Source organism: Melozone crissalis, unplaced genomic scaffold (assembly GCF_028551555.1).
Source record: "Melozone crissalis strain CALT ecotype California unplaced genomic scaffold, PUWL_Pcris_2 ptg000068l_1, whole genome shotgun sequence".
Taxonomy (NCBI): Eukaryota; Metazoa; Chordata; class Aves; order Passeriformes; family Passerellidae; genus Melozone; species Melozone crissalis.
In genome coordinates this window covers 21449890-21472891 of record NW_026535846.1, presented here as the reverse complement: position 1 = coordinate 21472891, position 23002 = coordinate 21449890, and the positions used below count along the sequence as shown (strand labels likewise).

Sequence of the window (23002 nt, the reverse complement as noted above, 5' to 3'; positions counted from 1 at the left end):
TACCCATCTAAATTATATAATTGCTTTTAGCTGTTTTGCAGCAAGCTGCTTAGAAACTTGGAAATGTTGGCTGTCATTTGTTGCAGCAGGGCAATCTTATAAACCTTATCAGCCTGTAGATAGGATCTTGTGAAAATTTGCCCTATCTTCTGCTATTTGTACAGCATTTTAAAACTTTTTATTCAAATAGACTTATTTTACTGGAGCAGGCTTAAAACTTTCTTAATCAGGTTTAAAACTTTCTTAATCAGGTTTTCTAACCTTTTCTTTAATATTTTCAAACTTAAAAGCTTAGGCTCAGTCACATTTATTCAGTCAGGAGCCTGGTCTGGCTAACCACTGTTACCAGAAAATATTTTATCCACAAACAAGTCATTTGTTAGATCCTAAACTGGACTTAAACAGTTTTCTTTCCTGTTGTGGAGACCTGCACTGTGATATTGGGTTCTGCCTGAAAGATCTGGAAATTAATTTTAAATTATTTTCACACTCCCTGGATTTAAAAACTTGAATCAGCCTGGCATTAGGCTCAAGTACAGCTAAATAGCCTGATAAATGTGACTTTTGCTGGTATTAGTGGATGGCAGAGGGCTCTGCAGCCTGCTCAGTCCTCAGCACTGTGATGCCACACACAATAGAGGCCTGACAAATATAAAATGCCACAAATTCATTTGATTTAGATGCAAACTTACATTTGTAAGTGTTGATATTTATCACAGAACTCCTCTATTCACTCCAGGGACATTTATTCACTGTTTCTTCAGGGTGTACAGGAGGTCCAGCTCCCTTTATTCAAGTGGAAAACTCCATTAAAATGAAAAAACCCTGTCACTTGGAGAAGGTATAAATCTGTTCAGTAGTTATTGAAATTAAGCAAATACTTGACTTTAAAGCTCTCCTCAGTTTTGTCAGTGTAATTACACAGCCCATGGCTAGGCCAGGTGCACATATTAACATATATGTGAGCAGTTTAACATATATGTGAGCATTTGCATAAGGAAATTCGGCTGCGGCACAAAGTCCAGGCAGATTTTTAAGGTGCTAACAAGAAACCTGAATTTAAAATCTCTGGATTTTATTGCAAGCTTTCCTTAGTGCTCCTGAGCCACATTTCTGAATGGACACTCCCATAAGCAGTGGAAATGCTGTTTTCTCTAGTTTATCCCTTACTGTTGCCACTGATTTCTGTATAGTCTTACATTTCTTAGTTGCCTGCAATTTCTTTTTTTTTAACAATAAGTGGCCACAGGTATGCAGAAAGAAAAACAAAATCTCAGCAAATTAATAGAACCAACCATCAATCTTCACACATAAATATATGTGTACATATACTCACACATATCAGTTTGTGAACATCCCAGAAAAATTGGTGAACTGTTATAAGCAACAGCAGAAACCTTGAGTTGTATACTAATAATGAGCATTAATAGTGCTACTTAAGTAATCAGAGAATTAACAGTGCTATGTAAACTACAGCAGTATAACACTTATATTGCTGAACAGGAATTGTAAAGTGTTGGGAGGATGCTGAGGGAAGGGAACAAACCTGATTTTATTCTACTTTAGCTACAAGACCACAGTCTACAGCAATTAATAAAAAATTCCTGTGCAGGTCTATTTTTAAAATATTACATCAATGCTGTTATTTCTACTGACACTAACAGTGAGAAATCCTCATGCAAATGAAAAAAAAAAGAATTTTCAAACAATTTCTCCTCCCCAACTCTTGCTTATATAATGCAAGAGAAATAATTGAAAGGGAAGAAGATAAAGCAGATGCATCCTTCTACATCAGAATTTAGAGCTGAACTTGTGGGGTTGTGCCACACAAACCATTTCCAGCAGCACTCCATCAATGTGATAAATGCTGCCATCCCATCACACATGGCTTTGACACTCACAAAAATCAGTTCTGAGCTCCCCTCTCTGGGAAGGTGAGCTTGGTGTGAGAGCAGAGGAAAATCAAAGCTACAGAACAGCTCATTCCTCTACCAGAATTAGCATTTCTTCCTGGCATTGGCAGCACTGCTGAGACTTGTAAATTATTCAGCATCTACAATCAACATGCCAAATTTCAGTGGAAACCTTGGTGCTTTTATAGGTAAATTCTTATCTTACCTGATCGTGTTTGATGTGTGACTGACTGAGGTGTTTCACAAAGGCATCTCTGCAGCTTGATTGGGAACGCTGCACTTGTGCTTCCTCAAGGAAAAATTAGCTGCTTGCATTTGAAATTCATGTCATAAATTGCTCAGTATTCAGGTTTACCATCTCTCTCATAGCCTCATTCTATCTCTGGAATCTTGGGCTTTGATGAAGACAGGACAAACTGCAAGGAGCTACAAGCAGATCTGAAAGGACCATCCATTTATTAACTTTAATAAAAGTTATCTTGATCCACAAGGCTCAGGCATTTAATTAAAGTAAATGGAAAAGATGCAGCAAAAAAATCTGAATAAAGTTTTAATATTAGATCAGCCTAAGGAAATTCAAGAGAAAACATAGGGGACTGATAAAATACCTGATGGATGGGGAAGGATATGATAGTTCAAGGAGAGGGGATGTCATGCAGGATTGTCCCAGCTGGAGTGAAGGCAGAGCCCACAGCTGCTGGGTGACTCATTTACATGCACAGGGCTGCCTGGGATGCCACAGAATGCTCCAGAAAAGCCTGAGATAAATTATTGAAGGGCTGGAGATGCTGCTCACACTTTCCCTGCTCTGACTCTGGGCTTGCACTCATCCATCTCCCACCAGTTTAAACCAGCAGCTCAGGAATGAGGGCCAGTGCTGGGGTAGCAGTGATGCCTTAGGATTGGAGCTTTTACAACTTTAATTTATTTGTGATCCTGCAGCTCTTTAGTGTGTAACTCTGAATTCCATGCACAGTGTGAGCTGCTGCTTCCCCACTCAAACACAACAATTCCTCTCCAGGCCTGGGAACCAAGGACACCTCACTGCCTCAGGGCCTGAGATGGGAATAAAAATGAGCAAGCTTGGGGTAAATTACCTTCATTATCATGGGGTAAATTACTTCATTAGCTGAAGCTGCAATTGGAAAATTAACCCTCAATATGCCCAAACTTAAACTGTGCAAACCCATGACCCATAATCCATTTTTGGGTGTAGGCCCCGGGGGGCTTTGTCTGCCCTAAATGTACCTGAAGGCCCTTCAATAACTAGAACGGATTTTTAATCTCTTAATTCCATCTGGCCTCTGTTTTTTGGTAGCCCCAAAAGGCATCAGCAACCCAAAGTTCCTGCAGGCTGCAGCTCCCAGCCAGGAGCTGGAATAAGCAGCTGGGGAAGGAGTTTCAGGATTTTTTACCCCTCGAGCACAAATTGGACACAGGTGGCTCCAAAGCACTGAGAATTGTCACTCTCCCCCCTGCAAGCCTGGCTGTTATTCCACTGAGACATTCTCATTGTTGTGATGGGCTTGTCAAGCCTTCACATTCCTAATTTCTCAGTTTTGATGACTAGATCTTTGCTATAATACTAAGAACAGTGCAGGAAGTGAGTGAAGGACTGACAGTCTTTCATTTTTTGAGACACAAAATAAGTCTTTCCTGTCTACAAGTCAATCCTGTTTTATTCTTAGCTTCTCTGGAGCACACTTCCTCAGACAAGAGCTAAACTCTTTTGTCAAAGCCATAAATACTGTAGCAACACTGTTCAAGCCCTTCCTTCTTGGCTTGTGCTAGCAGATTGCAGCTTGCCTGGTAGCATTAAAGTTCTAAAAGTTTTTGTTTAAAAAGTTGCCATCGAGTAAAAAAAAAAATAAATTAAACACCTATAATTTAAATTACATAGAATTCCTGATATTCTCCTGAGGCAATTAATAATCCGAACATAAGTAACAGCTGCCATGTAACATTTTTAGTCAACATCAAGCGAGATTAAGAAGATATTCCTTAAAACAGCAAAATAGAAAATTACATTTTACATTGGAGCTTGATTGATGAGAAAGAAGAAATATTTTATATTCCTTGCACAAAACAGGCAGAAACACAAATATTAATACTATCTAAGACTTCAGTGTGGCTAAATAATTCATAGAAGTTAATTGAATTTTGTTGGTTGGAAAGGGGCTGAGATTGATTCAGCAGTGAGAGAGATGAGATAATCCCCTCAGCCTCTGATATAAGTGAGGATTGCCCTTTCCTGGGACCTCCCCCAATTTGTTCCCTGATTACCCAGGGGTCAGGCAGCAAACGCTCCTGGGGACTCCCCGCAGCTGCTGAGCCTCAATTCCCACAGGGGAGAGCAAAGTCAGCACCAATTGCCATGGGTAATTTGTAAATAATTAGTGATAGGCACTTATTCCCAGGTAAATATTTTCCTGACCCCTCCAACCACCAAGAGCTGTTTAAAATTTTCCTTGTGTTTTGCATACTCCAGTTATTTTGCATTGTCCACTTGCATATTAATCTACAATTCACTTTACCTTGCAATACAGCATTGCAGAAATACAAAGACAAATGCATGCAAATTTAAAGAAATCTGACAAACAGATCAAATAATGCTCAGTGAGCTGAGAGAAATCAAAACTCCCCCCAGTCTAAAAACCTAAGAAAAAAGAAAATTTGTGTCACTGATGTGAAGAATTTACCCCAATGCTGGTGTCAGTAGCTCCTACCAATCAGACTATGACAGAGAGGTATAAAAGCAACTGAACAGAACTTTCATGCACAATTTCAATGCCATTGATTAAATAAAAACTCTGATTTGCAGGAAGAAACTGTAGCAGCAAGAGTTGTTGAGGAAGAACAGAAAATTACAGTCTGGAAACCATGATTATTTAAACTATCTCATCTACAGATTAAGGAAATTTATTTTGGTCCTCTCCTGCCTAAATCCCCAGTCCAAATCCTAAACTGTGGTCACTCATTCTCTTGGTGAAATACTGCAGCCTGGTGAACACTCTAAACCCAGCATATTAAAAAGGTCAAAATGATATTAAATGTGGGGCTTTGCAAAATGAGAGTCTTTCCAAGCAGTGCCTGGGCTGGGCTCCCAGAGCAAGGCAGAGGAATTCCAGTTCTGCATTCAGCAGGATTGTGCTCCAGGGGAGTGCTGGTACCACTGCTTGTAACTAAATTTGGTGAGAAGTTATAAATATTATATTTAATATATTATATATATGTATAATATATGCTGTATAGTATAATATATACTATATAATATATATGTGATATATATTATGTAGTATATAACATATACTATATTATGCAATATATATTATATATTACATAACGTATACTTATTACATAATATACATTATGTAATATATAGTATGTATTACATAATAATATTTACATATTACATAATGTTATATAATATATACTATATTAAATATATAATATATATTATATTATAAATATAAATATTAATTAATAGCAGTAAAATTACAAAATAAATATTACTAAATAGATATTAATAGATAAAAATATTAATTCATATCAGTAAAGATGAAAAAAGCAACACAGAGAGACCACAGCGAGAAACATCAATCCTCCTCCTGTGCAAATGGTCAGGAGGAAAGAGGAGAGCATTCCAGGGCTGTGCTGGGATCCCCTGTTCCTGGGAGTCACTCAGGGTGGAACAGAGCTCCTACTCCATCACTCAGGCAGAATCCCCAGGCCATCCACCTGCCCAGGAGCGGGTTATTTTTTTATTTTGGGTTATTTTGGGTTATAACCAGCCCTTCTCCATCACTCAGGCACACAGGCATGCAGCCTTTAGCTTGGCACAGGTCGCTGATCACTGATTCTGAGTCCCCTCTTGCAGCTCTGAGCCAGCAGTGCCACAGCAGGGCAGCCTCAGGAGTGCCACTTACAGATATTCTCAGCAAAGCAGCACAGGCTGCTTTCCTTCATCCAAAACTTCTGAAATATGAACACATTGAACCTAACATGCTTATTTTATCATCTGTTTGAAAGGCTCCTGGAAGGACAGGAGAACAAATTTACTGGTACAAGGATGGAAGTTGAGAGAGTGACAGGGACTCTGTTAATTCACCTGGGAGAGTTTTCTATTTCAAAAACTATGACCAGAATAAAGCAATAATATATAGCTATTATATATTATTATACCACCAATAACAATTATATATTATATAATATAATTAACACCATATATATTATATATGATAATATATATAATTAATTATACAGATATAATTAATATGTACCTGATTACATGTTCTTGCCATGGAAGAGTTAAATCTTATTAGATCTGTGTCTCACTCATCCTCTCCTTTTAAATCACAGTAGAGCAACTACACAAAACAAAGACTTCAGGCTGTTTCCAAGGTGATAAATCAAGAGGCAATATCACATGTGGCAATAAGTTCACATTGCAGTTATTCAAGCATTAAAATCTTCTTTGCTAGAGGATCTGCAAACCCCTTCCTTCTCATGCCCTCCCCCACCTTTGCATTTTTGTTTCCAAATGAAGGATTATGCAAGGTAAGAAAACACAGGTAGGTATTTGTATTGGCAAGAGTAGAAGAGGCACCTAAATGCAAGACAAACCCATTTTTTTAACTCAAAAGTACTTTTTATACTGTTTTTTTTTTTTCTTTTTTCTGGCTGCTTATGTCCTGAGCAATTGCTGTTATGAGCACAAAGCGCTGTTTTTAGTGGAAGTCTGGAGGGGTCTGCACAAGAACATTAAGCAGGGTTGTGACCCAAGAGACTGAAGCTTTGATCCAGTAATGAGATCATCAGAAACACTCCCAGCAGTGCTGCAGATGTGCTGCACAATAAAACAGAACTAACTACAGCATCAAGAAACGCAGATCTAGAACAGCCACACACACCAAGTGGCTGGGGAACAGAAGGGTGAGGAAATAAAGGCTGCAAAATGACTTTCACTCCAAGGACTAAACGATTATTGCAATTTCAACTCCAAAAATACAAACTGCACCAGTCATTTGCATTACAAATATTATCTTGATATCTAAGCAGCACAAAACACAGATTAGAAGGGAAAAATGGAGCTTTTAAAATCCAGGAAGATTAGATGGGATCTAATCACCAATGAATTATATCACGGGGGAAATACAGGTACAGTTTTTGCCAGAGAACATATTTGTTTCACTCTTAGTTAAGAAAGCCATCAGGCAGCAGGTGAATTGTGCTACACTTGTTGTTTCCACAGTGGGAGGATTTTCAGGCTCTAAATTGTCTGAAGGATGGAGGAAGGGCTGTCAATAGAGCTCCTGTTTCCACTGGGACAGGAAACTGCATTTACTGCATTTACCTGTGCAACAATTCCTCAGTGACAGCTCCCGTGCCCAGCAGCAGTTGGGGATCACTTACTGAACCCTGATTATCCCAAACTGCACCTCTGGAGGGGCTCCTCATCTGTGTCACCTCATCAATTATCACTTATAACAAGTGTTACTCCTCTTTAAATGCTCAGCATGGACAGAGACAAATTCTGACATGAGCATAATGAGGTCTAATATCTCCATAAAGGGCAGGAGTCAATAACTGCCATGAGCCATGTGCTGTATGCAGCCAGTCCGTTCAAACTCCCAGGGGAGACACAGTCAGGGCATTAAAGGGCTCAGAGGTGTTTAAAAGGTGTTTAAATTAAAATATACAAGTGAAACAGAGGATTTTAGGTTGCTTTGAAGCCAGGATCTGAATATTGTTGTCTGCCAATTGCTAGTCAGCAGTTCTGCTTCTGATTTTATCTGAAAACTATAAAGAAAGAAGATTTCCATGCTGAGTTGCTCAGAGCTGCTCCCCCTGCACTGTGTGCCAGACAAGCCTTGTCAGACAGAGCTGTGTTTTACTGGTCTACAGCGTCATCTGCTTTATCCTCAGCCCAGACTTTTAAAGCCACTTTAATTAGTGCACTTTAAGGAAGATTCATCTGTTCAAAAATTGATACCTGAGCTGCTTGCCTCACAGGCTGTCCATAATTATTGAGGCTTTTTTGAAGAGCTGTAACTTCTGTTTCCTATTGTCTGAATTCAAAAGAATAAATGGCTGTGTTAGAAACACTAATATTTATGAACACAGAAGTTTGATGCACATAATAAAAAGTAGCATCGTATGAAATACCAGAAGTTAATGCAGATTGCTTCTCTTTAGGGGTGAAAGAAATAAGGAAGTCCAATGCAGACACATTCAGCAACACTCCAGAAAAGTTCAGTGTGATGTGTCTCTCCTGCTCTGCTCAGTAAAAGATCACTCACCAAGCACAAAGGGGACACAAAGGGGAATAATGAGATGTGGCCTGGCCACAAAACTGTCCCTAAAGCAGCTTGGACACACTCTAGTGTCCAGCACCCAGGCTGGAACAGCTCCAGCCCTGAAATCCAGAGCACTTCACAGAGAAATGGATCCAATTAGCAAATGATGCTTCTTTTCCTCGTTTTCCAGCTCTTGTCTGGAGAAGCCAGCCAGGAGCTGCTGCAGGAGAACCTGTGCAGGGACAGGAGCACCCAGCACAGAGCCAGCCCGGGGAACCCAGGGACAAACAAAGCTCCCAAGTCATCCTTGCCCAAAAGCTGACATCAGTAACGCCAGGTGAGGGGTTTGTAAACCAGAATTAAAGGCTCATCATCTGCCAGCACCCACATTCATCCCAGATCCCTGCACACAGCAGTAAATGGATGTGGGAAGCTTTGTTAGAAATGATTACAGCCAGCACCTCAAAGGGAGGCAATGAGAACACAATGGTGCATGACTGTAAATCCTGTTTTACTCACTAGATGTGTGATCAGACCACTCTTGCCTGGCACATCCAGGACCTAGATTTGATTCTTCCTATAAAAACATTTCATTTTGGCCCTTCTCCCTCCCAGGTAACTCCCAAACCATTCCCTTTCAGTCTACACTTTGGTGTTTCCAGTCTAGGAAGTGGAGGAGGAGCTGAAAGCCACCAGAAATCATCTCTCCAGCATGATTGTTTTAGCCATGGAACCAGCACATCATTTATTCATTTTGTCTTTTTAAGCATTTTGCACAAAAGCCAAACAGCTCAGCTGAAGGCACTGAAATATTTGCTTCACTAAACACATGTACAGGAAACTTCCTTGTCCAAAATTTCCTTCTAAATCAACAGAATTGTCTGGAATCCATAAACACAAATGGAGAGAGAGATAAAAAAGTGTTCAGCACCACCTGTAATTGGAGTTGGATTCCAGCTTTAATGTTCAAGTCATGTAGGTGTCTGCCTTCAGCAGTCAGAGTCTAAAGCTTTTATCAAGATAACCAACTTGTGAGTTTTGCACTGTGACATCTGAGGAAAACATTATGTCTCATACTTCCTGGAAGAAAAATGATTTCCATTAAGTCAGGTGTACAATAGTTATAAAAGCACAGTCTAATACTGTTAAAGAAATACTTTGACATCCTGCTGATAAGATCATTCTACCCTTGCAGAATGTCAACAGCTAATCATATTCTTTATCTGCACAGATATTATACTGAGAAATTGACTTTGCCATCTGGCTCTCCAGAATTTTTATCAGGCCTTTTTAATTAGGTTCAAATCATTGATTTCCATTGTTCCCCTGCTCCTGTGTTTTTTAGGCTGAATCCATTTGCAGTGCACTGCAGCGTTCTCAGGTGGAACCTAAAGTGAATGGGATTTCCCCACAGGTTTTCACACTCTACATCTGCTAGCAAAAGTCCTGCCATGCTTGCTTAGCGGTGCATATAATTCAATTTTTGTTTTATTAAGATATGAGGATGACCAATCTATTAACAACAAAAAAAAATTAGAAAGTTAAATCAAACAACCTTAAAAACTCCGTATGAGAAATGGGCCCAAGGCTCATAAATTAAAGACATCTGCAAGGAGTCTGGGAGGTTGGCTTGCTGTAATTGTGATGAACATAATGAAACCAGAGTTGTAAAGACTTTCATAGGCCAGGACATATTTCTGTGTTAGATTGGCTTTTCTGGTCTGCTGCAGTGCTAAAGGCATTCATGTGCCATTGCAAGGTGAGGATAACTTGATAATATAAAATATTGCTGTACACCTGACATGCAGATACTGTAAATTTCAGTTCTCAGAGCAGGAGCCCCTGCAAGACTATTGATTTTAAATCCTACACAAAACAGTAATTAAACTCTAAAGTAACTTTGGTAATGTTAATCTATGAGGAAGACACTCTTCTGGGTAAGAAATATCTTTAGGAATTTGCATTCAGAAGGAGAATTGGAGACAAGTCCCTAAATAATCGAAGACTAATTTGATTTTCAAAGTATGCAAAATCCAGATCTGAAATTCCCTCAGAATTTAATGGATGGAAGGGCTTGGATAGAGACCACAACCTTAGGTTTGTTTTTTTTTTTTTAAATAAGCAAGCAAAGCAAACCCACCACACCTTGGTGATACAATTTACAAGCTAAACAGTGAGGTTTACACCTTCTGCTCATTTCCTTCATTAATTAAATAAAAATTTATGTGTTCTAGACACAAAACACAGCAAGTCCTTTGGGAAGGAGACCAAGGCACTAATTGGGAATCCACACAACAAGGCTGTCAAAGGTTGAAGCTAAAGTGACAAGAAGCAGCAAAACTCTTCCAAATTTCACTCACAGGCATTGAACTCACATTTCAAGTTCAAATATTTCCCAGACTCTCTGGGATTTCTCACTGCTGACCAAAGGAACTTTGGGTGGGATCCTGCCAGGCTGTGTCTGCTCGGGACAAAGCTGTAACTGGAAATGTTTAATACTGGAAAAACATAATTTCCCTTTTTCCCCCCAGAAGAGAGGGCAAAATATGACACCAGGGATAGCAGGATATCTCTCTTGATGCAAACAGAACTTTCATTATGGGCACATAAGTCAGCTCAGGTACTGCAGAGTACTTGGAAATTCAGCCTGCAAAATATTCCTGTGCAGAGAGCGTGGAATCAAACAGAACGTGCATTCTGTAAGAAATTACAACCCCTGGAAAAATCTCACTCCAAGGCTGTGCTAACCCCACTCCCTCTTAATAATGTATCAATAGCAGAGTTTACTTCAAAACAAATCACAGGAGCTGCAGAGCAGCAAACCTGAGGCATGAGGAGCAAAATATGGAGATTTTTGCAATTAAAGCCAAGCAGCACACGGGGCTGGCCATGGGGTTGGAGGGGGAAGCAGAAGTGCAGGAAAACTTTCCCCAAGTTTTAATTATCTTCCACTGATTGGAGTTGTACATCTGGGCACTTCATTGAGACATTTGCTTGGGGATCAGAGTAGGAAAAGTGGAAAGAAAAAGCAGGAGTATGTTTGATTGGCTGTTTTTCCCAAAATTGAAATAAAGTTGCCTCACCTATAAGTCTCCTGTTCTTACATAAAAAAAAACAAACATAAAAATCCCAGATATTATTTCAGTCTTGAGGGTTTTTTTTTTCTTTTTGAGATATACTCATGTAAAATTAAAATATTATTTAGAATTTATAAAATGTGAATTATTCCTTCAACTTTGAACACCAATTACATCATAAGCTTGACACCGTGCTAAAACCTCCAGTTCCTCTCTCTCATTGTAAATATTTTTCAATTGCTTCCTTATATGTTTTTTCATAGGGATCCAGACACAGAAGATATTTGATAGAGTAATATTCCTCTACTTGTTCCTCCTATGACATTATTATGAATAAAGTTCTCTCATTTATAATCCCTGTTCACTTAGTTCTTTTCACAGCTACAAGTGTTATTTCTTGCTCTGGAGGTTACTCAGCCTCTCAGAAATACTTCAGTGATTTTTTTTTTTTTTTAATTGATCAGAGACATTTTTGATGATTCATTGTTAAATGACTTCGTGCTTCATGCTGTGGTTTTACATCTGGATTTTCTGCGCTGTGAGGAGCTCCCTTGCAGGGGCTGGCTCTCAGAGAGGGCAGAGCAGTTCTCACATCCCTGAGCTGCAGCAAACTCAGAAGTGATGGAGAGGGATGAACTCAGGTGTGCAAAAGCTGTGGCAGGTTCCTGCTTCTGCTGCAGAGCTCAGAGAGGCCTACAGGAGCCTGCAGAACATTCCTGGCACATCTCAGCTGCCCTCCCAGGCTGGTTAAAGCAGAGCCACTGCAGCACAGCCCACCTGTCCAGCTCCTCAAACAACCTCCCCCTCCCAGAGAATCTGCCCATGTTGGAGTCAAGCAAATCCAGCCCAACAAAGCCCTCGAGGATCTGTGCCCAGTCAAACCCAGCCCAACAAAGCCTTTGAAGATTTTTACCCAGTTAAACCCAGCCCAACAAAGCCCTCGAGGATCTGTACCCAGTTAAACCCAGCCCAACAAAGCCCTCGAGGATCTGTACCCAGTTAAACCCAGCCCAACAAAGTCCTCGGGGATTTTTACCCAGTTAAACCCAGCCCAACAAAGCCCTCGAGGGCCTGTACCCAGTTAAACCCAGCCAAACAAAGCCCTGGAGGATTTTGAGAGCAATAACCAAATGCTGCCCTACAACCACTTCTCTTCAAGGTGGGAGAATGGAGAGCCAGGCTCTCATCTGCTACAAAGCTTTCCCTGCTGGGAGGAAATCAATAGCAGGGGTGATGACTCCTCAATTATCCCTTCAATGCATTTGCAGTTTTCCTGCTTTTAGCACAGTTTGCCTTCTCCCTCTTGGCTGAGCCACCACCCAGGTACTCACAGGAAGGAGGAACTTTTCTCTGTCATATTTGGAACAACCCAAACAGCTTAATTTTAGTCTGAAGAGTTCATACCATTGAACTATTTGTACTATTTGAGCTACTAAAAATTATAATAAACTACAATTTAAGAACTACACCATGAAATAACTGTATACCATATACATATATATTAAATATATATATTAAAAAATTATATATATATATGTATAAAAGGACAAAACTATTGCCTCTCCCATGGTCCTTTTCTCTCCCCTGTGATGAGATCTGTGCTGCTGATAAAGAGATGAAGCCACAAACTCAGGGGATAACTCACAGAGCCCTTTGTCCTGCATCACCCAGTGAGGAGCTGTGTGCCAGGCTGAGCCCCACACCTGGGCACAGGTACAGCTGCAGCCCTGGCACCCACAGCTCCCTGTGCCAGGCCCCACAAACACAGCAGAGCCACTCGTTCTGTGCCAATATACTGAATATTGATTAACAAAAAATAATTAAAAATCATTTTAAAAATCCCTTCTGCATAGAAGATAATGAATTCTTCATTAGCCAGCTGCAGAATTTTTTCTGAAGCTATTCAGTGCTTTCTGGTGACTTGCTGAAACTTTTCCTGTTTTTATTTTTAATTTTACCCAGCAGTTCTCACCCCAGACAGCCCCAAATCTCAATAACTCCATCAGCTGCACACCCCCATTGCTGATGGAGTCCCCAGTGCCAGGGAATGAAACCCAGCAATGCTCACACGGGCAGGGCTGTGCCAGCCTGGCACTGCTGGGTACCAGGAGCAGCCCCAGCCAAAAGCTGTTAACCCCTTCGGAGCAGGCAGAACAGATGGGCCAGATTGGCTGCTAATGGAACTGTCCATCAATGCCTTTAATTGCAGTTTGCTTGTTTTCAAAACAGCCCATATTGATTTTTTATTTTTTTTTAAAGCAGAACATAAAATAAACTGCCCTGTAAACACAGAATGGACTGACAAACACAAATAGGCCCAGACAGTTTTGTGCTTTCTTGTCCTGGGAAAGATCCATGTGAAGATTAATCTATAAATTGTATTTGTATAAATTTTACATATTATTTATATTTATTTCTATATATATTATATTTATTTCATTAATAATTATTTATTCCTATCATTACTTATATTTATTATAAATATCTATTTCTATACATAATGTTTTATATATTTTTCTAAAATATTATTTATTCTCATATTTATATGTATTTATAATACTATATATTTATATTGTTTTATATTTATATCATTTGTACAAATTTATCAAAAATTTATTGTAAACACAGGTGAACTTCAGCTGTGTCAAAGGCTCCCCCTCAACTGAGAGCAACATTTTAATCACCTGTTCCCAGGGCCCATAAATTATGTGCTGCGTAAAAAATTCCATCACAAAAAAATCTTCCTGCTTAGAAAACGCAATTTAAATAAAATGTATCATTTTCTGCTTTGGGAAATAATAGATGTATTTCCATAAAAACCTTATGGATGAAAAATTACCTCTGCCTTTATGTAGTTAGGGTATTAGTTTGGCAAACTCTCTGAGGACATTACAGTGAAAGCCATTTCATTTTTATTTTAATTACAGTGAATTACTTGTTCAATGAAAAAATTCTTGCACAGATAACAGCCTCACACACCAAACTTTCTTCCTTCAGGAAGCAGCTGAGAGCCAATCCAGCTCTATTAAGTCCAAGCCATTTTATGAGCCTGTGCAGCCAATTCCCTCATCAGATGTGCACTCACTAGACGTGAAGTGACATTTTTCTCACTGCTCCCAAGTTTTGTGCAGGTAAAAACAGGTGGAAAGATGCATCACAAACCTCTATTTTTTTTTTTTTTGTTATTTGAATACCACAAATTGATGATTTTAAGACATTACACGGGTTTTTCTAACAAAGGCAGTCTGGAATAAGCGGCAAATTAAAGCATAAAAAGGGTACTGAAAACGCACACATCCTTGGGAAGATTTATATGCATGAATAAATCCACTGTATGAACCTGTAACTGTAAAGCATTTTATTTTTATCTACAAGAAAAAGTTAAGTTTGGTGCAATAATTTTCTTTAATGCATGACAGTTTAATTCTTATAAATAAGAGTTTCTATTTTTAGAGAAGGAAAGTCTCCAAGAACTCTTTGCCACAACAAACTCCCGAAAACTGTCTGTTTTAAGAGAAAGGTTCAGCTTTGCAAGGCGAGCACTGACAAAAAGAGGTAATTTTGGGCTCTCTGGTGTTTTCTTTCCCCGATTACCTGGAATGCCAGCAAGCACCAAGGCTTTACCTCCCTGCAGGTGAGCCCTGGTACATGGAATTGTGCAAAGTGCTGTGCTGCACTATGGGGAGCTCTGCTGAGCATCAGCTGCGTTTATCTGCTCAAAAATCACACAGGGCCAACCTCAAAACCAAAATGAACAGTGAATTCATGTTGTCATCTTATTGCAAAAGTCCCATACCTTCTCAGTGAGGTTTCACGAGCAGCTCCTTGCAGCACCAACTCCTTCCTCACAGCAAACTCCAACCCTCTCCTCACCCCCTAACTCACTCTTTTATAGCTCTATCCTTATTAGACACAGCTGTGGCCTGTTCCTAATCTTTGGTGATTAATACAGCTGCAACTCTCCAGGGCTGAGATTACCTTCTGCACTATCTTCATTTCCTTACATTCTCTCCCCCCACAAATTAAAAACTACTTTCCATATCTTTCACAGTCATCCCCCCAAAGCCTTTGTTCCAAAAAAGGAACTTTTTGTGTGGTTTTTTAAATGGAGAATTCAAATGGTGTTTTATTAATGTTTATCCTTAATAAAGGCAATAAAGCTGCAAGGAAGAGGAAGGGGAATAAGGAAAGATAAAGGGAAGGAACTGGTCTGAGGTGTTCCTGCTGAATTATTTGGGATGTCAGAGTTCAGGAAGGAAAGGCACAGGCAGGAAAACCTGCAGGCATTTTGCCTCGGGGTCTACCCTTGGCAAGGCCCAGTGAAAGCAGGAGGGGAAGGAGCAGTGCAAGCAATGGAATGAGAGAAAACACAAAAATCACCCCAGTGCTCTCTGCACACCCACAGCTCCGTGCTGGGGTGCATGTTTGTGTACGATTGTGTGTTAATCACACCCTTAGCTTGTGCCATGCAGAACTGAACAAATCAGCTCTGTAAAATGTGCCCAGCCAGCCTGAGTGTGGCACAGAACTGTAAAAATAAAAAGCTGTAAATGTTTAATGGGCATTTGGAGCATTGCAGGAGTGACCTCCCAGGCTGAATTAATGATGGATCACCCGCTCCCAGGGCTCTCCCTGGCGTGGCCCCTGAACCTTTTATTCAATGACTGCTCAAATTCAGTTGTAATTTATTCTGATGCCTGCAGCTTGCTCCACATTTTTGAGGCATTAAAGCTGCTCTTTGATTAGTGATTAGGGTGTATCTTTATCTATTTGAGAGGAGTATTTTAAATGAGAGCTCTGTGACAGGCCGCGGTGTCATCCATGGAAAGGTCGCTGGCTCCCTGCTGACCCCAGCCAGCAAGGGCTGAAAGTCAGAGCTGCCCAGTGCCTCATTTCATCCTCTGCATGCAGGGGATTGATGGGCTTGGTCCAGAGCTGCAGTGGATAAATATCCACATCCCAAACTGTCACCAGAGCTGGCGCTAGAATGTCACTCTCAGCAGAAGGTCGAGGGGTGAGCTGTCAGAGAAACTGAGTTGTGTTTGCAAACACAGGAGGCAAGATAAAATCAGGATAAAACCAGCCTGAGTGGGGGGCCTGGAAAAATCCCACCCCATCCCTGGGGCTGATCCAGAGCTGCTGCTGCTCTGAGGTTCCTCACAATCCAAACTATCTTTCCAGAAGAATTCACCACTGGGAGATTTCTGAGACACTAAACTGCTGAGAAAATGCAATATTTACTGGCAGCTATGAAACTTACAGATCCAAACATCATATAATGTCTACACTGGTCTCCTCCATCAGTCTGCACTTTGGAAAATCAGCTAATTGAATTTAGCAGATGAAACAGCTGATCTGGCCTTACCTTCCTGGAACCTGCTGCCAGCAGAAGTTTAACCTCTGCTCTGTAATGCCAAAATAATGCCCAAATAATTGCCCACATTCCCACTGAATAATTTTCTTCCAGTATTTTCCCTCAGGCTTTGTTTAGAAGCTTTTCTTTAGAATTAGCCAAATTTGAGCTTACAAGATTTGTTGGGAACCATATGCAGCCACTTTTTGAACAGCTGAGATTTCTTCTGCTCCACTTTCTGCTTTTTTGAGTGCCATGGGAAAGAAATTCTCTGTCTCAGACCCTTCCCAGAGTTTTTCTGGTTTTCAGGGGAGCTCTGTGGTGTTTGCGGGATGTATTTGCAGACCAGGACTGCACCATGGTCGCATTAATGTACAGCAAACACTTCATGTTTAAGAGAACATTTTATTCTTGAATTTGCTCTTTGTGCACAGCTCACCCACAAGGTGCAATTTCTTCCACCTACATGATCGTGGATGGATTTTTTTCTGGACAAAGGTCCAGAATTACAGTTTTATACAGTGTTCCTACCCACTTGTACAAGTAATTGAAGGTCTTGGTTTTGTTTGGAAGCAAACACTAATGCTGGGGAAGTCAGGGGACAGCAGGGCAGTGAGGTTTGTGCCCCTGGGAATGAGATCCTGATGGTTTTTTAACATTCTGCCAACACAGGGCCCTGCTTGTAGGAGTTAATTCTGCACAAGTGAGAGCTCCTCAGTGGAGCCTGTCTGACACTAAAGGTGGGAACTAAAGAGAATTCAGTTTAATATCAGTTTAATATCAGTTTACAGTTTAATATCAGCTCTGCCTGGGGGAATTCCTGTTCAGGTGCCTCACAGCCCAGCTGGGATGGATGGAGGCTCCAGAAAGTCGTGGTTGTCCATAATTCCTCTGAATTATCCTGAAATTGGGGGAATCCAGCAGTGTCCCAACCCTCAATTTGCTGTTCTTGCTCTCCTGAATGCAGTGAAAGGCTCCACATAAAACACCCCAGTCCGTAGGAATTCTGTTCTAAAAAGCAGGTGGGCAGGGAAAAGTACAAACTCCTCTTCATGCCACGTGGCAAAAGCAAAATAAACCACAAATATGTGGATTTTTCAGGGGAAGGTGCTGATCTTAGAGAGAGAAGGGCTTTCCAAGGGGAGTGAGCTCCACAGGGCGAGTGAGCTGAAGCAGCTCATAAATATCTTGGCAACCACAGGCATTAATATTCAGTAGAATTAATTAAATAATTGCCAAGCTCTTGCACTCGAGTCATTGCAGCCAGCAGAAGAGAGCTCTTCAGGATGGCTACTGGCTTGGACGGAAAACAAAGATAAATAGACAAATTCAAATGTATAACCAAGCTCTCTTTGGAGGGACTGAGTTTATTTTAACAGTGTCAATAAATGTCTGCTCATATGGGTTCAGTGGGAATTAATGTTCACCAGGAGGTTCATTTTAGAAACAAGAGCCAGAGAAAACCTCTATAAACACAAATGGGAAGATTAAATGTGGAGTGAAAATAAAATCTCTTAGGAATTTCCGCTTAATTTCTATAATTTAATAATTTGGGAAAAGCACTACTTTCAGTTTTGTCACAGGAAAGAAATCCAGTTTTATACAAGATGTGAAAGGTAATCAATTCACTTATTAAAAATATAGGAAACATGAGTGACACCATTACTGTGTTATTAAAATTTAATTTCAAAATATAATTTGCAGGATGAAAACTGCTCTTTCTTAATCATGCTCACTGCCATGGAACAGCTTTAGTAAAGTATATTATTAGATAATTTTACTTTCCTGTTGAGAAATTAATTCTGAGCATTAAAAATTGCTTGATATAGAATAAATTTTATAGATGGGTATATATATATATCTGTTTAATATAAATATCTATTTAATATAAATATAAGTAAATATAAGTAAATAAAAGTATTAAAAATTGCTTGATATAGAATGCTTGATATAGATGATTATATATCTATTTAATATGAATATCTATTTAATGTAAGTATATATATCTATTTAATATAAATATATATATCTTTAATATAAATATCTATTTAATATATATCTATTTAATATAAATATCTAATATAAGTATAAATATCTATTTAATATAAGTAAATATATCTATTTAATATAAATATCTTTTTTTCCCTTTTGAGCCTAATGGGCCACAGACTTTATACAGGAGAGAGGGCAGGGTGGGTAAGAGATGTCAGCCCAGTGGGGGAAAGGAGCAGGGAAAAGGGAAATATGCAGATCCAGCCATCTTTTCATAGGATAATAACATGGCATTGTTTTAATAACAAGGCTGATCTTGCCATGAAGAGAATCTAAATCTGCTTGGGATCCAAATCCAGAGTCCTGGGGCTCAGCTGAGGTGAGGATGAATGACCCAGACCTGCTCTCTGCAATCATTTCTCCTTAGCAGGGACATTGCTCCTTCAGTCCCAATGAAAATCTGCTTTTAACAGCAGTGCTTAATTTATTGCCAAATTAAGCAGGCAGGATTTTCAAATAAGAAAAGGACAAAAAGCTTGTAATTCAAATGCAGCAGTGCTGTTCTGTTATGAAGATTGGTCTCTGTACACTTTCTAATAAAAGCCAGGGCATAGTCAGACCTGACAAGTAACATTATCTGACCTCTATTTTTGTTTATGAATATGTGACAGAGTTATTTTAAAGGGAAGGGCTAAGATGCTTCAGAGGAGTCACTCTGCATCAGCTCCACACCGAGATTAAATATTACTGAGAAGTGTCAGCCAGCACAGTGAGCCCACTGAGAAGAGGCAAAAAATAAATTTCTCCCTCTGAAGTGCAATAGTCTGGGCTTTTTAAAGCCTCCTGCAAGGTGCAGAGGACAAGAATCTGACAAACAGGGGTGCCACAGGACTCTCACAACAGAATTCTGCTGCCTCCTCAATGGTCATGGAAAACGCACAGGGGTTCACGTTGATGTGAGCATTGCTAAATACCAATCTCTGATATTCTCAGACCAGAATGTTCATTTTCCATGCTAATTGAGTGGATAAAGAGGATGAATTCCCCTGAGGGAGGAGGAGAGGCTGGCTGGGGATTGATCTGCCCTCGGTCTGCAGTCAGATGTGATTGGGGATGGGCTGGGCTTGCCATCTCTCTGCTCTCTGCTTGGGGTAGAGCTCTTCCTCCCTTTTTCATTTCAGAGGGTTTGTATGCAGAGTGAGGAGCAGTGTGGTGGGCTGTCCCTAGGAGTGTGATGCTTTATTAATATAAATAGCACTTTCATTAGGGTATTATGGCAAGGGGGTGCAATTAGAGGTGGGATAATTAACGTGGAACATGCAAATCTTTACTTTCAGGGAATGCTTAATGTGGATGTTGTCTGACTGTAGTAACACCTTGGTGCTCTCTTTAAATCCTTATCACTGAAAATGGAATTTATTCCTTCGGGTAATTCAAATCAAACTGCAAATACTGCGGTGAAAAAAACCAAAAACCCACCACCACAAACACACAACAGCAAAACAATCCAACCGGTAATTCATTCCACTCCTTAAGCAGAAAAGAAAAACAAAGCTAGCTGCTAATTTTCTCTTTAATAAATGAAGTCTGCTGATAAACTTATTGATAGACAGATATTCTGGCAACAGATTGTCAGAAACATCTCACCAGGCCACACAAGCAACCCCCACTCACTGACAAGCTGTCTGCAAAGTCAATCTCAGAACCTGCAAAATATCCCAGGTTTGGAGTACAAATATTTTAGTGACGAAGTAAATCCAGAATAAGTTAATTGCTATTGTTTGCATATTTAAACTAATACAGTTGTTAAATATGCAAAGACATTTAAGTTCAATATTAATAGATACTTGTTATCTCTAATAACAGAAGAGATGTACTCACAGCTCCCCAAGCAGAAACCACACAGTTACAAATCCAACAGCAAGCGCTGCGCCTCGTGCTGCTCTTGGAGCAGCATCGGACATCTGCTCCTCCACACCAAACGTGGCAGAGCTTGGGGTGAGCGCGTGCTGGAATTCCAGCTGGGATATCTGGGGGAAGATTTTTCACTGGTTATTCATCACCAGACTCAACATTTCCCTAAATCTCTTCTGAGACCTTGCTCCATCACCAGGTTCCACATTGTGCAGGCACTACACGGGATGAAGAAGTTTGTAATTATTTAAAGAGTCCAATTCTGCTTCTTCTGCTCCTCCTAAATCCCTGCTCTGTCCCAGCAGTCATCAGGAAAAATGGGAAGGCCTTGTTAAGCAAACCATGTCCTGCTGAAACCGTAATTGCTTTCTGGCTGTAGCAGCTGCTCAGCCGCGTTAACACCTCCTTAATGATTCTGGGGAGATGCTCAAACCTGAATGGACACAATCCTGAGCAATGGCTCTGTCCAGCCCTCTTTGAGCAGGGTTTGCAGTTTTTTGAGAATGTTAGGGGTTTTTTGCAGGTATTTTACTTTCACTTGTGTTTACTGCTGGAGAGCCCAAGATGTAAAATGAAAGTTGCACCTAAGTCAAAAAATACCTTTCTGCACCCTCTTGTTTCCAGCTGGCTGAGCACTAGACCAGGGTGTGTGGTCACTGTGGAAAGGAGCCAGCTAGGAACTTCCCTTTACCTCTAGATGGGATTTCTCTGGTTGGGGAGATGTTCAAGCTACTCTTGATCCCTGTTGGTGTTTCCTGGATGATGCTGCTTCTTCACCCAAGGGGACACCACTGCCTCAGAACTGGCTCAGAGCTCCAGCAGAGACTCAGCTGCGTTAAGAACAGAAAGAGCAGGAAGATGTTCTGCTTAGAAGAGGAAATATTTGCAAGACAGGCACTGGTAGGGATGGTTTTCAGACACAGGGAGGTCAGCAGATAGGACAGACATACAAAAAAAAAAAAAATGTGTTACATGCTCATTCCAGGATTCACATATTACACCAAGAAATTCACAGGACGTTCTCCCACTTCTCAAACCCCATGAGTTAATAGAAATGGACAAATCTCTAATGGAACAGGACATAAAATGTCCTGAGCAATGCCTCTGCTCCACGCGGAACTGAAATATGCAGAAGCACAGGCTCAGCATCCCTGAGGCCAGAGACTCCTTCAAATGCAATTTTTGGGAGCTAAAGCAACATTTGCCTACAGCACCTGTCAAGCATCCGTTGAGGACTGAGTTGTGGTTTCTGAGCACACATCATGGGCTGCTCCCGGGGTCTGGGGCTGACCTGGTGCTGAGTGCTGCAGCAGAACCGGGCTCCAGTTTGCTCAGGAAAAAGAAACCTTGGTCAGGAAAAAGAAACTTTGGTCAGAAAATCTTGGCCACGATGAATGGAAAGGCAAAGCCAAATCCTAGCAGAGGAGGAGGAGGAGGAGGAGGAGGAGGAGGAGGAGAAGACAGCCCTTCCACACAGGCTCAGGAATTCCAGCTCCTCATGGCACCACCATGACTTCTAAGTCAAAAGCATGAATCTGCTTTTAATTTGGATGTCTGTCTTAAATTCTCTCCTAAACTTACACCTCTAGTGGTAAGACACCATAATAATCATCTACCTGGTTTTATTATATAGAAATAGAAAATACAGAAATTAATAATTTATAAACTACCTCTTTCTATTATATATAGATATCGAAAATACAGAAATTTATAATTTATAATCTACCTATTTCTATTATAGCCAGATACAGAAAATATAAAAATTTATAATTTTTAATCTATTTTTACTATATATAGGTACAGAAAACACAGAAATTTATAATTTATAATCTGTTTTTATTAAAGCTAGATATAGAAAATAAAGAAATTTACATTGTCAGAAAAGAGGTAAATCATGAATATATATTGGTTTATAGTGTTCCATGTTAAAAGAATGCAGCTGTGCTTCATTATCACACTGATAAGAACTAAATGAGATGTGAGTAAGGAGACCTTGGACTGCACTCCTACCTTGTTCTTGTGCACCTGTAAAGAACATCCCACAACTTCTTTCCTGTTCTGGAATTGCAGCTAAAGGGACCCTTTCTGCATTTTTCCTGATACTTCTCTTGTTTAGTTTTCAGATTCCAAATCTTTAAAAAGCTATTTTTCAAAACATGCAAATTGAACATTCATTAGAATGGGATAAGATGCCTTCCAGAATAATTTGAAAAAAACTCAAGAAAAAAATTAAAGAGAGCCTGCACAGAAATGAAACAATTAAATTAGCAAGGCTGCCCCAAAGTGCAGTTTTATATCCCAGCCTAAGCAAGACATGCAGTGTGCTGCTTCTGCTCTGATACATCAGTGTGAGCATAATTTCACTGAAATTGGCTTAAAAGCCTCCATTTCCAAAGGAAATATTTACACATTTTCAGAAATGTTTGCTTTGCATGAGAAGACTTCTTGTTATAAACA

The 23002-nt window shown here is 40.0% G+C and overlaps 1 long non-coding RNA gene across 1 annotated transcript in view; it reads right to left on the bottom strand.

Moving 5' to 3' along the window:
• Positions 1-21367, bottom strand: part of LOC128945797 (uncharacterized) — a 48207-nt gene extending 26840 nt beyond the window's left edge. Inside the window, exon 1 of the long non-coding RNA XR_008483894.1 lies at positions 21237-21367. This is a non-coding gene — a long non-coding RNA (uncharacterized LOC128945797). The remainder of the gene's footprint in view (positions 1-21236) is intronic.
• Positions 21368-23002: the final 1635 nt, after the last annotated feature.